The sequence below is a fragment of the Bombus vancouverensis genome, chromosome 2 (genome assembly GCF_051014615.1).
Source record: "Bombus vancouverensis nearcticus chromosome 2, iyBomVanc1_principal, whole genome shotgun sequence".
Classification (NCBI taxonomy): Eukaryota; Metazoa; Arthropoda; class Insecta; order Hymenoptera; family Apidae; genus Bombus; species Bombus vancouverensis.
Genome location: NC_134912.1, coordinates 3,210,211 through 3,222,356, shown reverse-complemented (window position 1 = coordinate 3,222,356; position 12,146 = coordinate 3,210,211).

Here is a 12,146-nt window from a genome sequence, read left to right as displayed (position 1 = left end):
TTTAAACTTAACTCAAACTTTAAACTTTGCGTCTGTAAATGGTAGTGACGTTTGTTGTTGCTTATTTATATTTCTCATGAATATAAAGTTAAAGAATTATGGAATAAATATAACTGAGTTATTAATTTTAGTAAAATTTATATGCTAATAAATGTTATTATACACAAGTAGGAAAAAATAACATTAGAAAATTAGTTAACTTTAATTATTTGAAATGTTCTTTATTTATTTTTTGTATATCTTCATCTTAATAACAATAAAAAATGATTCATAGGAAATTTGTAGTTATTGCTTTAGCTATGTTTGTAGGATTCAGTAATATGACTACACGTATATCTTTGATTCAAGGGAATTGTGGTTAAGTTACGGAAACTAAAGTTGAACTTCAGTAGTACAATCTGTATGTTAAACATTAAAATACATTATATATGCTGTCGATGGAAGAGATATATTGAGGTCATAAAATCGGTCAGGTGTTAAAGATTACACGTTTCGAGAACTAAAACAGTAATTTGAGATATATGAGAAAGATAAGAAGCTTGAAACTTCCTTCAGGGCCATATGGTGTCCGTTTAGAATAGTCCCTCTTTTTTGTTGTATATCTTAAAAAAGTTGCATGTAACAAACGGAAACGAATTCTAGAAATATGCGATATAAATCCTTTTATCTGCGAATTTCTAACTAAATTACATCTTGTAAAAAACAATCGGGTGCCTGAATATTTTTGACTATTTACTGGTGTATATTATAAAAATTACAAGTAATCATAATTGTAATTTGTAATTTACAATTGCAATATTTCACATATAACCACGTTAAAGATTGCTGAACTTATACAGCGGTGGACAAAAGAAAGTTTGAAGTTCATACTTGTATATAATAACTACATTACATTAATAGTTGCTTTGTTGTACTGAACATTTGTTTACCATGCCAATAACAATCTTTTTATCAATTATAACTCTTTTCTTTAAAACTGTGGTGGTTTTCTTATTGCTTATCCTGTAAACTTTCTTTTGCACATCTTAAAGCACATTCATATTCGCACAATAATATCCTGTATACTTTTAACAGTTTATCGTCTTCCAGCGCAGAAAATTGAAAAGTTCAAAACACACTTCTTTTTTTCGATTAGTAACACATTACAGGCATATACGCATAAAATTACAAACATAGCGCAGCACGATATTATATCAGAGTTGTAGTTAGGTACATATGCATGTCGCAAAATGTTGTCGCTGTAAATATCTATCGACAGCAGCACCCTATGCGTGTCGAATGTTTACTTTCCCCATTAGTCACTAGCAAATGCACAACTGGTATTGTATCCACGTCCCTTTACTTCAGCTGCACAGGCAGCTATAGTCTTTTCATTTCTGCTCACATCCCGTTTCTCGTTTAATATCGAAATATCGTGTTCCACTTTTTTCTTCTAATCTCCAAACCGCTTTCCATTCGGTGTTACTGCAGTTGTACGTGCTCACAGTTCAAATCGATTCCGAAATTGCGAAACTTACACCGATCGCGATGAAATCTCTCTCTCTCTTCATAGCTTCCTTATTTTTCATCGGAACTCTGTATAATGCGTTTCTAAACGAGTGTTCACTTTAACGTACCTACTTACCACGAACTTCCTTGAAACTGTTGCATGAGAATGAATTGTGGGAACGTGGAAGAACTTTATTTGCACTGTTCGAGAGTGGAGGTTGGCATTTGCAGGATTTATATAATGAAACAGTGAAATAATGTCTGAAAAATTGTACTATCTGATAGTAGATTATGTAATAAAATAGAAAGATAATATTTCGGCACTTTTTATTTGAAATTAAAATTACAAGTGAAGAAGATAAATAATTTCTCCGAGAAAGATCACAAATAAGTAATTTACTCATGTTTTTGATATATTATTTATTTTAAAAAGGAATACTAACATTTAGTATGATTTATTGCTGTATGATGTCTGATATATGGGATATTTAATGGTTTTGTTATATATGATAGCTATATGTAGCAATCTACGCATTATTGAATACTAGTCAATTATCTCCTTTTACCATACGTACAGATTATACCTCAGTATGGTGAAGCTGCATGTTAATCATTTAAATAGTATTTAAATAGTCGTTCCCTATGGCTGGTTGAAATTTCAAAATAGAACATTTTTTATTTTAGAAATTTGTATTCGACGAATTCATGTAATTTTTCACTTATACGTTTATACTTTATATGCTTTATTATTTTTATAACGAATTACTAAATAAATATATGTACGAAGTTATGGATTTATTTCGACAGGGAGAAAATATTCAGAGACTTAATGCAACCGTAGCAAAGCGGATAAAACTTGGTAAAAAGTCGATTTCGCTACAGATCAAAGGCATCTACATTATTTGGTCAGTCGTGTGGAAAATAGTTCGATCTGTAGTATTTGCATATCCTGTAAATAATTTTGTATGCTTAACGCTATTCCGAAATGTACGCAATCTTATATCGCGAAGATCCCTAGCTTATGTAAGGTGGAAGGTAAATATGTAAAATACACGCTGTGGAAATAAAAGTCTGATTCAGAATCAACAATCCTTGTTATTTTGTTTTAGTTTTAGAATGACCGAACCAAGAATCTACCTTTATTTTATATTAATTCCTTTCTTATATCATACCTTTTTCGACCATAATTAATTTGGATTCAGAGAAAAGGTCAATTATATTAATTTAATGCCATTTAAATTATTTTTTATCGTATGGTGATATTTTGTCGTTAAAAAATGTCATAAGTTTCAGAAAAATATTAAAGAATTGTTAAGAAATATCTCTTGGGGACGTTGAAAGTCTTCGAAGAGGAGATCAGAGTACAAAAATTCGAAGAATGTAATAGGAGTACCTAAGACAGCTATTACAATTTTGTCTGCTGAACACAATGATATTTGTGATCTCACTAAATTCATGTTAAAGAATGTGGCACTATAGAAAGAGGCAGGGTTCTTCTCTAATTAGAACTTTCTTTTACGTACTGCAGAATCACTAAAATTATTATCGCTTAAAAATTGTTCTTTTGTTATTAAGAAAGCTTCATAATGCTAAAGAGTTGTTCCCTTTTATCATTAAAATTTTTGCTCGTCGTTAAAGAGTTCTACAGCATTTCTTAAAAATGTTATCCTTGAAAGTTTCTTCGAGCATAGCAACGTTTATTATGTTTCAAAACAATATACAACCACACATAAAATTAAGTAATAAGGTTTCTCTAATTGTCCCGTATGTTTCCCCTATAAATTTCTCAACGATTCTTTCGTTGCGAATTCTCTATTCTACATCTTCCTCTTTTTTCTAGTTGTATTTCTATTCTCTGCTTGCTAGTTGCATTCCATTGGAAATTCCAGCGGTTTTCTTTTATTATTGTGTCCTCCCAAGCAACACGTATTTCGGGTTTTATCCTGCAGTGGTCGTGCTCACTGTACATACGACATTATTTTTAGCGAGTTCAGCTGACAGAAAAATTTTCACCATTTCTTTTTATCTGGTTTTTCATTAACACGATATATCCTTCTGCAGCCATGATGATTATAATTATAACTAGCTATATTTTATTCATACAGCGCTTCGCGCTTAAATAAATGTTTGAGTTGTTACATTAATCGTTGGTTGAGTATTTTCTCAACGTTATCAAGAAGCAGTCCGGGGATCCTATCTGCGAATTTCTTCCTTTTTTCGCGCTTGACATTATCGTTGCGATGCGCGAAACTACATTCTCAGCAGTATCGCAACGCAGCCTGTTCCATTTTTCCGAGTGAGAAGAATTTCCGCTTTATATTTCACGGGCCAAGGCTTTCTCGATATCCTCTTTGTAAAGCCTACTCAAGGATATTTTCAACTTATTCTATCTGGTCTATGCATCCGATGTATCTAATGCTAACTCCACGATTTAATGTGTATTTTCGTACAGAGCGGTAACGAAAGGTTGCTACACGAATCTTCATTTCACCTATTAGATGTCACAACAAGTATTTTACTTTGGATATTTATATCTTTTTTTACTTTGGATATACTTGGATATATCTATATTTTTGCGTATGATATGCATTCTGAGTATTTATGCCTCATCAAATTTATATATTAATTTATTTATAAATATTTTCATAGCTACATAAAAATCCACTACTCTACTTGATTTATTGTTAGTATCGTACTGTACAAATAAAAGTAATTAATTAAAAATTAGTTTTGAAAAATAAGCAGAATATCAGAAGCAAATTAAGCATTAAGTTCTGCGACTCAATCTATCAAGGATAATCTGGGTGAAGCTTTTCATTCCTAGGATTATCTGGCTAGAATTCCACAGTCTAGAGAAGGTTTTCGTTTTTCTGTTTTAGAATGGTCCAGTTGGGGTTTCTCGATCCGAGGATGGTCTGAGCAGAGCTTTTAAGTTCTGAAAGCTTGCTTAGTTGAAGTTTTTATGCCAGAGAATGGTTTGATTAACACTTCTCAGTTTCTGGATGGTTCGGTTTGTATTTCTTTATAATGTATGATCGAACAGTTTTTGTCTTTTGATCTGCAGATGGTTCTGTTACCTAATCCGTAATGTTCCCTATATTTCCATACTGGGATGTGATGGTCCTATAATTTATCGTATGTCTGATACAAATGTTAGCATTTCAAAACTACAGACATCGAGGTCATGTGTTTTTGGCATAGTCTAGAGCAGATTGTCGATGTTTGTGGTCATGAAATTTAATATCCTACAACCTTCCCGAACTTTAATGTGTTATATGGGTTTCGAGGTTCTATGGTTTCAGAATATGAGGTAATTTGTACGGATCCATGGACATAAAATTTGCAATCCTACGCCCTTTCAGTGATTTTGAATAGGTTCTTCGATTCTGGGGTCAAAAGCATCAGTAGTGTGGACTATGGAGGGGCAATATGGTACTGTTATCATAGACTTCAAAGTTTTACGATCATGAAATGGCCTACAATGTGTCTGTTGAGTCTTAGTTTGTCGATAGATTATCGACTCTAAACGAAAGTAACGTAATACTGTAATAACTTGAAATATTTTAGTATAGCATATGTTAAATTTTATGCTTATATTATGAGTATCATTTCTATCCAATACATGTCAGATATATACCTCCATTTACAACTACATATTAAAACACCTGCTGATCTTTCACGAAATTATTTAACGGTTACGAATATTTATCTGTAATTTTATTTGCTTGTTACATGAGAAATAAGCGATTCATATAAGTATTTTAACATTTAGAAATGTGTAAGAAACATTTATAATTGGAACAAAACTCACCTCTAATTTAATACCATAATTAGTTTTTAATGAAACTGTTCCATGTTCTGTTCCATGATTTTAAATATACGATTATTATATGATCGAGAAGGTTAAGGAAACAAAGTCGTTGAATCTATCTGCTTCAACTATAGATAGAGTTATAGAGGCAAATCAGAAACATGGGCGGGAACATGAAGGTATGAATATAGAGACAAAAAGTATCATTTCCGCGTTTTATTTACTTATTAATTGCCCTCCCTTGAACGATCGTCGTCCATTTAAAGCCGGAACCTTGGGCGGTGGTGCAGTTGTTGTACGAGTTGTCCGCTTTGTGTCGGGTCGAACCGCTAATAAATATGGAGAGGATATCCATCTTTTAATTAGCGCTTCCGCCGGACGATAGATTTCATTAATTCTTTCAGAATCGATCTCGGATACATCGTCCGTTATTCGTTGTTCATGTGGCCACCGTTTGTTCTGCAATTATGCCTCTGGTCGGTTATTACTCGTTAATACTGTGCAAAGCTGAAGTGTTTGATCGCAAGCTATAAGAAGCCCGTTCGTCGAATAATTGAGAAACGTTGACTTTAGATGGTTCGTTAAATGTGCGATGGAAGCTGTTCTTGCTTTCTTACAATGAGATTGAATGTGAATCCAGAAAATTATTTTACTTACTTTATTATATCGTGGCATAAATATTGCTATAGCAAAGTAGCAATTTCCTTGAGTGGTTAAGAATTTTCTTTTTTATTGCTGTTATCTAAGGATATTATTGTATTATAAATAACTGTCATTCTGCTAAAGCAACGTTAAATTTAGTTCATTTTAAATATCGGAACGCGTGGATATTGAGATATTGCATTCAAATGTAAATTCGCAGATGTTTCGTTTCCGAGTCTTTTAGGATTTGGTGCCAATGAAAGCATTGAAACGAACTGTTCGCGTTGCGCTCATTGCAATTCAATCTTATGGATTTCTTTGGTTTGCTAGTATTTCAAGTTTGCCAAAGACTAGCTGAGTCCAAGAGATTTTCGCAACCGCGTAGCGGTTTGTTTCTAATCATTTAACGTTCTGCTGGAATTTTCGAGCGTGTTCGAAAATGCATGGTCCGACACTGCGAAACTCGTATGTCCGCTGAAACTGCAATTGCATTTCAATCAGAGTTTGTCTTTTAATTAGAAAATCAACGAAGGCATTAATATTTTCAGCGAGATAAATAGATTTCTAAATGTTATTGCAAGGTGCAATCTTTAATGTAGTTGAAATATTTTTTAAACGACATATTACATATTTAATCATAAATTAATATTATTAAATGTTAGAATAAGGTGAATTTCGTTAAAGGCTACTGGTTTAGTTGGACATATCGATTACACGGTTCACTCCATATGTATTTTGTATGCATGAGAAAATTATTCAATTTCATAATTTATCATTACATTCCATCACTGCGTAATTTAATACGTCTAGGTTATGACTTGTATCGTTATTTGAATAGTATGCCTAAAGTGCCACGGAAGATTTCGTAACACGTTAAGTAAGTGTTTGTAGATCGGCTTAACTGGTAGGTCAGCAGACGACAAAGAGCAATTTATTTGTTGCGATGAAGATTCATTTACTTGAAAGTTGAACAGTTTATAATTTTTCAGAGAAATCTCTTTTTTATGTTTATTGACGAATCAATTTACTTATTCGTATCCACAAAAATGGATGAATATTAAAACATCTGATAATAACTTTTTGTATAAATAGCTAATGTCAGAAAGTACTATATATTGCAATATTATTTTTATTAAGAATATTATTTTTATCAAGAATATTGGATTCGTTTTAAATTTAAAATGGAAGTAACTAAAATAACAGTCTTTAATTATAATAATTACTTTTTGTCTCCTTTTTATACGAAAGTAATTATTTAAATCATCGTCAAAATTAATCGAGCACTGTAAAATGCACGTGAAAAAAGTTTTTTGGTGGAACGAGCAACAACTTACTTTCGATGAGGATGCTATCACGCAGCTGGGAAATCGACCAGAACCGCTTTGCTGCGGGATTGAGCGAATAATTTCATTACATAGACGGAACGTTCCATGTAGAAACTGCTTTAATCCATAATTGTTGACTGTCTTCTGTATATGATTATCTATTTTAATTAGATTGTGATTTATTTTCCGTAAATCATAAGCGAACTGTAAAATTCCTTCTATATCAAGATGCAAAAATTATGTATTTTTTCCCATATTTAACTGTAACCTACACAAGACTAGTAAATATATTAAATGATAGAGGAGGTTTTGTGCACTGAAAGTAATTAAGTACACGTTTATTAGTTTCTGTAGTTATCAGCTAAAAATTAATGAGCGGAATAACGAATATCGAAACAATATATTTTAACACGAAGGACGCTATAATAATTAAGAAAAATCAACGTGTAAAAACGAGAACGTGTTAGGATGTGATAAATATAAGAAGAGAAGTCAACATCATCGCGATGCGAACGCGTCAAAGGAGTAGAAAGTGGGAGGGAATGTTACCCGGTTAGGTGGAAACGCATTTCCGCTGTTAACGACTTTCTTTTAGAACCTTTCAGTCTCGTAAATCAATTTCCTGTACCATGCGAACTTGTTTCTAGATTTTTTCCACCATTTCCACCAATTGTACGAGTGTATCAGTGAAATTCGAACATCGTGATTTGAAAAAGAGTATTCCTTTCGTTGAAGGTAAAATATAATTTTTTGCTAGAAAATTTTTTCCTTTCCCATCTCGTACAGTTGTTAATTCTTGAGATTACCTTTTCCTTCTATTTCATTTCCTATGTGGAAATTATAATTTGTTTTGTGAATTATTAAATTGCAGTCACCGACAACTTCTCACCAGAGTTACTCGTTTAATTTTTGAAATTTTAATTAGAGTATATTTTCTTCTGGCGTTGCAGTCGTTAAAGACTTGCCACGTGTTCGTAATAATTTACTTCATTTTCTCGGGCTTCTAATGAAATTCAGAAGCAACTGGCATTTCACTATGGCTTAGAAGGGAAATAGTGACGTTAATCTGGCTATTCAGCCACACGTCGACTTTGTTTTAGGAGAGCATGGACATGAAAGCTCAAATCTGACTTTGAATTGATTTCGAATATATCTCTATGCTCAATTTCATTTGAATTTCATCAATTCTTTATTTCAGTTCTTATTTTTTGACATCTTAACTTTCTTTAACGCTAGTTGTCCCTTATTTGGATTTAGATTGATTAAATGTTCTATTACTGTTAGCATAGTTTCTGAAAAATGATCATCCTTCCAACAGGATGTTGCTCAGTAGTGAAAAATTGGAAAATAAAATTAGATAGCCCTTGCAATCATCCTCTAAAAAATATAGAGATGAGATAATCTAGACGTATCCGAGCTAATATTTTTAACAAAAATCCGAAAATCCTTAATCCTCTTGAATCCTAGTTCATTTATCTTTATGTTTGCTTATTTAATTCACTTTCATAATTCTAGTTCGTTAGACACAAAGAAAGTTTTATTTCGTCTTCTCGAACATATGAAGCTTTTTTCTCAAATGTGAAGTAAAATTAAACGATATAAATAAAGGTCCCTAGAATTACAAATCTAATATTGGATGAATATATGTAGCATTCATGTTTTGGTACGCCTTGAGAAGTGGGAAAAAAAGAACGTTTCTTATAGTAACGGTGCTTTAATCAAGACCACTTGAAGGATTCTCAACGTGGAACACTCGAGCCAGCTCTTCTGTGCAGATCTTTCTCTCTTTGCATTTCAAGTTGAGCCTCATCCTTAGCTATGCAATTAATTATATCACAGACGGTTGAACTTTCCAACGTCCATCCTTTACTTGGAAAAATTAATTAATGTTGAAATGATAAAATATTAGATTAAAAGTGATTATTATATTCATCAAGTTTATATTGTCGAATATATGATGTTGCGTTGACGTGCCACGATTCGAAAGGAAAGTGTACTTTTTTCAAGAGAAATAAAGGTTAGTTTTTAGGCAAAGTTGAATTTTAATAGAATCTATTTGCTTTCACACATTATAGTACTACACATCATCGTAAAAGCTTGGAAATTCAAAATAAAATTTTCTACAAAGTATTCTATTCAGGAAAAATTGATTTCGTAGAATGAAAGGTCATTTGCACGTGTCTGAATTTTAGTACACCAAAGTCACGTCGCATGATTATTGTAAAACGGATACACGTTTCATCGCATTCTATCGGCTTCTAATGTGATCAGTGAATTTAGACGCATGGCATGTTGCTACGCTCTGTGTACCTTAGAGTCGAGACATTAATTACTGTCGCCATCGTAACCTTAATCCTGGATCAGGTAATCCATGGATTATACGATACACTCCTATCTCGGCTGTCCAAGCTACTGCGCATTCTCTTCGTTCTTTGTTGTTCGAATTTCAAATGGAGGTACTCGTTTAATGCTTATGATCGTTCGACTATAGAAACTTGTGTGCAATTAGAGTTTATTTCGAAATCTTTGAGGTTTCCCCTTTAGAAATTCCACGAATTTCTTACTTTTGCATTTAATTAAATTTCGTAAAGAATGGCTAAGGAAGAAAGCTTTTCCAGAAATTTGAGGAAAAATGTAGATTCTAGATTTAATAGAAAATTTTGGAGATTTAATTAACGATTGTCAGTGTTCGAGCAAAAGGAAGGAGATTGTTTACTTTATTATTTACACATAATACCTATTCTTCCAAATTTACCAAATATAAGATGTTTTTGTTCAGTTCCTCAAATCACGGAACCTGAGCGACTTCTAAATCGTGCCAAGTTTCTCAAGAGGAAAATTGAAAACTGGCCAAATTCTACGCCCATTTACTCTGCCAGTTTATCATTTTCTTTTAAACTGATCCATCACGTCATATAAATATCGATGATATTTGTAATCTCTCTAGGATTTCCTCAGTTACCTCTGTTATAATTATAATCATAACATTGAAGAATTTTCAAAAATAACGTAAGCTTCGAACCGAAGAACAACTTTCTCATATTTTCCATAATAGAATTGGCAAAAGTTACGAGAGACATTGGATTCGTTCCAAGGGAAATTTTTACAAGATAAGCTCGACCATTCAGCGGAATACCTCAAAGAGTATCCGTAAAAACCAAGCGAACTTCGTTCCAAGTTCACCGCGTTTTGTCCAAACTAGTCAGATCGTGCGCCAGAATTTGCCTTGATCTTATAAGAAGGAAAGCAATTTGGTCAAAGTTAGTCGCACGTTTGGAGCTGGCCAGACCTCCCTTAAGTGGGTCAGACTTGGTTGAAGTCGTTTGAGGTTCTACGTGCATATTCAAAGCATAGAACGAAGCCTAGTAAATCTAAATGGCAGAGCCACTGTGACTGGAATGGATCACAAAAGACATGAAATGAGGCCGCTGGACTCGATCGAACTTAACTTCCGTTCGTTTGCCCAAAGAAACGCCAGCACGTATACCTTGTCTTCGACGAGTCGATTCAGACAGCCGCTGTTTAGACTGCCGTAATCAACTATCCTAGATTCGACGAAATCTAACCGGCTCCACGCTAATCTGTTTAAATCACGCCGCGTCCTTTGAAGTCCGTGGGGCTCTTGTAATTTCTGGCTGGGTCAAACCGGATTATGCCGCGTTTCACAGGGTTTTTGGGCAGACTCTATTTGAGTCTGTTTGAGTTTCTGTCCGTTTGGCGCCGCTGGATCTACTTCGAGTCATTAAAATCCAGCTACAGTCACTCATTCGTGTACATAATACAGAATGCTTTATTATAGAGTTCTTAAAGGATTATTAGATTTATTATGGCTTTAGCACATACATTCTGAAGTGGTTGCACAAATATATAAAATGTTTTGTTGTAAGCGGTGATGTAGTAAAATCTTGATTAGCAGAAAATCACAAGACACGATATTTTCATAATGGAATAATTGTTTTCGTACGACAGATATACGTCTTGAATTATCTCGTGAATATTAATATTAGATGGGAACAGAAATTTTCGAATAAAAATGTAATAATTTCTTCCAGTTTTTGTTACAAAGAACAACCTCGAATTTTATATTAATTGATGTCTTGGTGATTAATATTTCTATTAATCTTTCTAACTCGAATGACAGAGGAATTAGAAACGGTGAAAATTTAAGGTGAAGCCAAACGATTAATTAGATCTAGTGCTATTTTTTAATTTCGATAGCGGCGTTCTTCGGAAGAATTTAAATTTAATCGCTAGAAAATTTCTTAATTACTACGATGTTATTGTTATTATTGCATTAATACAACATCCACCGATGTTAAAAAGATACAAGTTTCTTCCTTCATTGAAAATTTTCCCGTTTTCAATTTTTTTACAACACGCGACGAATATTATGGCAGAAATCTTAAATGTTACATCTGACCACACTTTTCGCGAGAAGGAAGGAGTTACTTATATAATTTATTTGAAATTTCGTGGCTTTTGTTAATTTATATCTATCATATACATTACTGGTTTAAGTCATTCCGTTCAATTAATATTTCCCACAAATTGAAGACGGAAAAGAATAGTATGCATGATGAACTTTGGAAATAGAATTTAATTATATTATGAACTTTGCTGGAAGTTCTATTAACTCTCCATTAACCGATGACACCGCAATTCGAAATCCAGTATATTCTGCCTCGAGATTACATCATACTATATAACAAAGTTCCATTCTTCGTTATATCATACATTGCCTAAATTTTTGTCAATTTGAACAATGTATGACTTTTATCCATGGTATTTCGCGATAGATATTTCTATATTTTCCAGAATCCAATATGCGAGCCTCTCAGTAGCCAAACCGCATTTGTTAATTTCTTAATTTAATTTCCTAA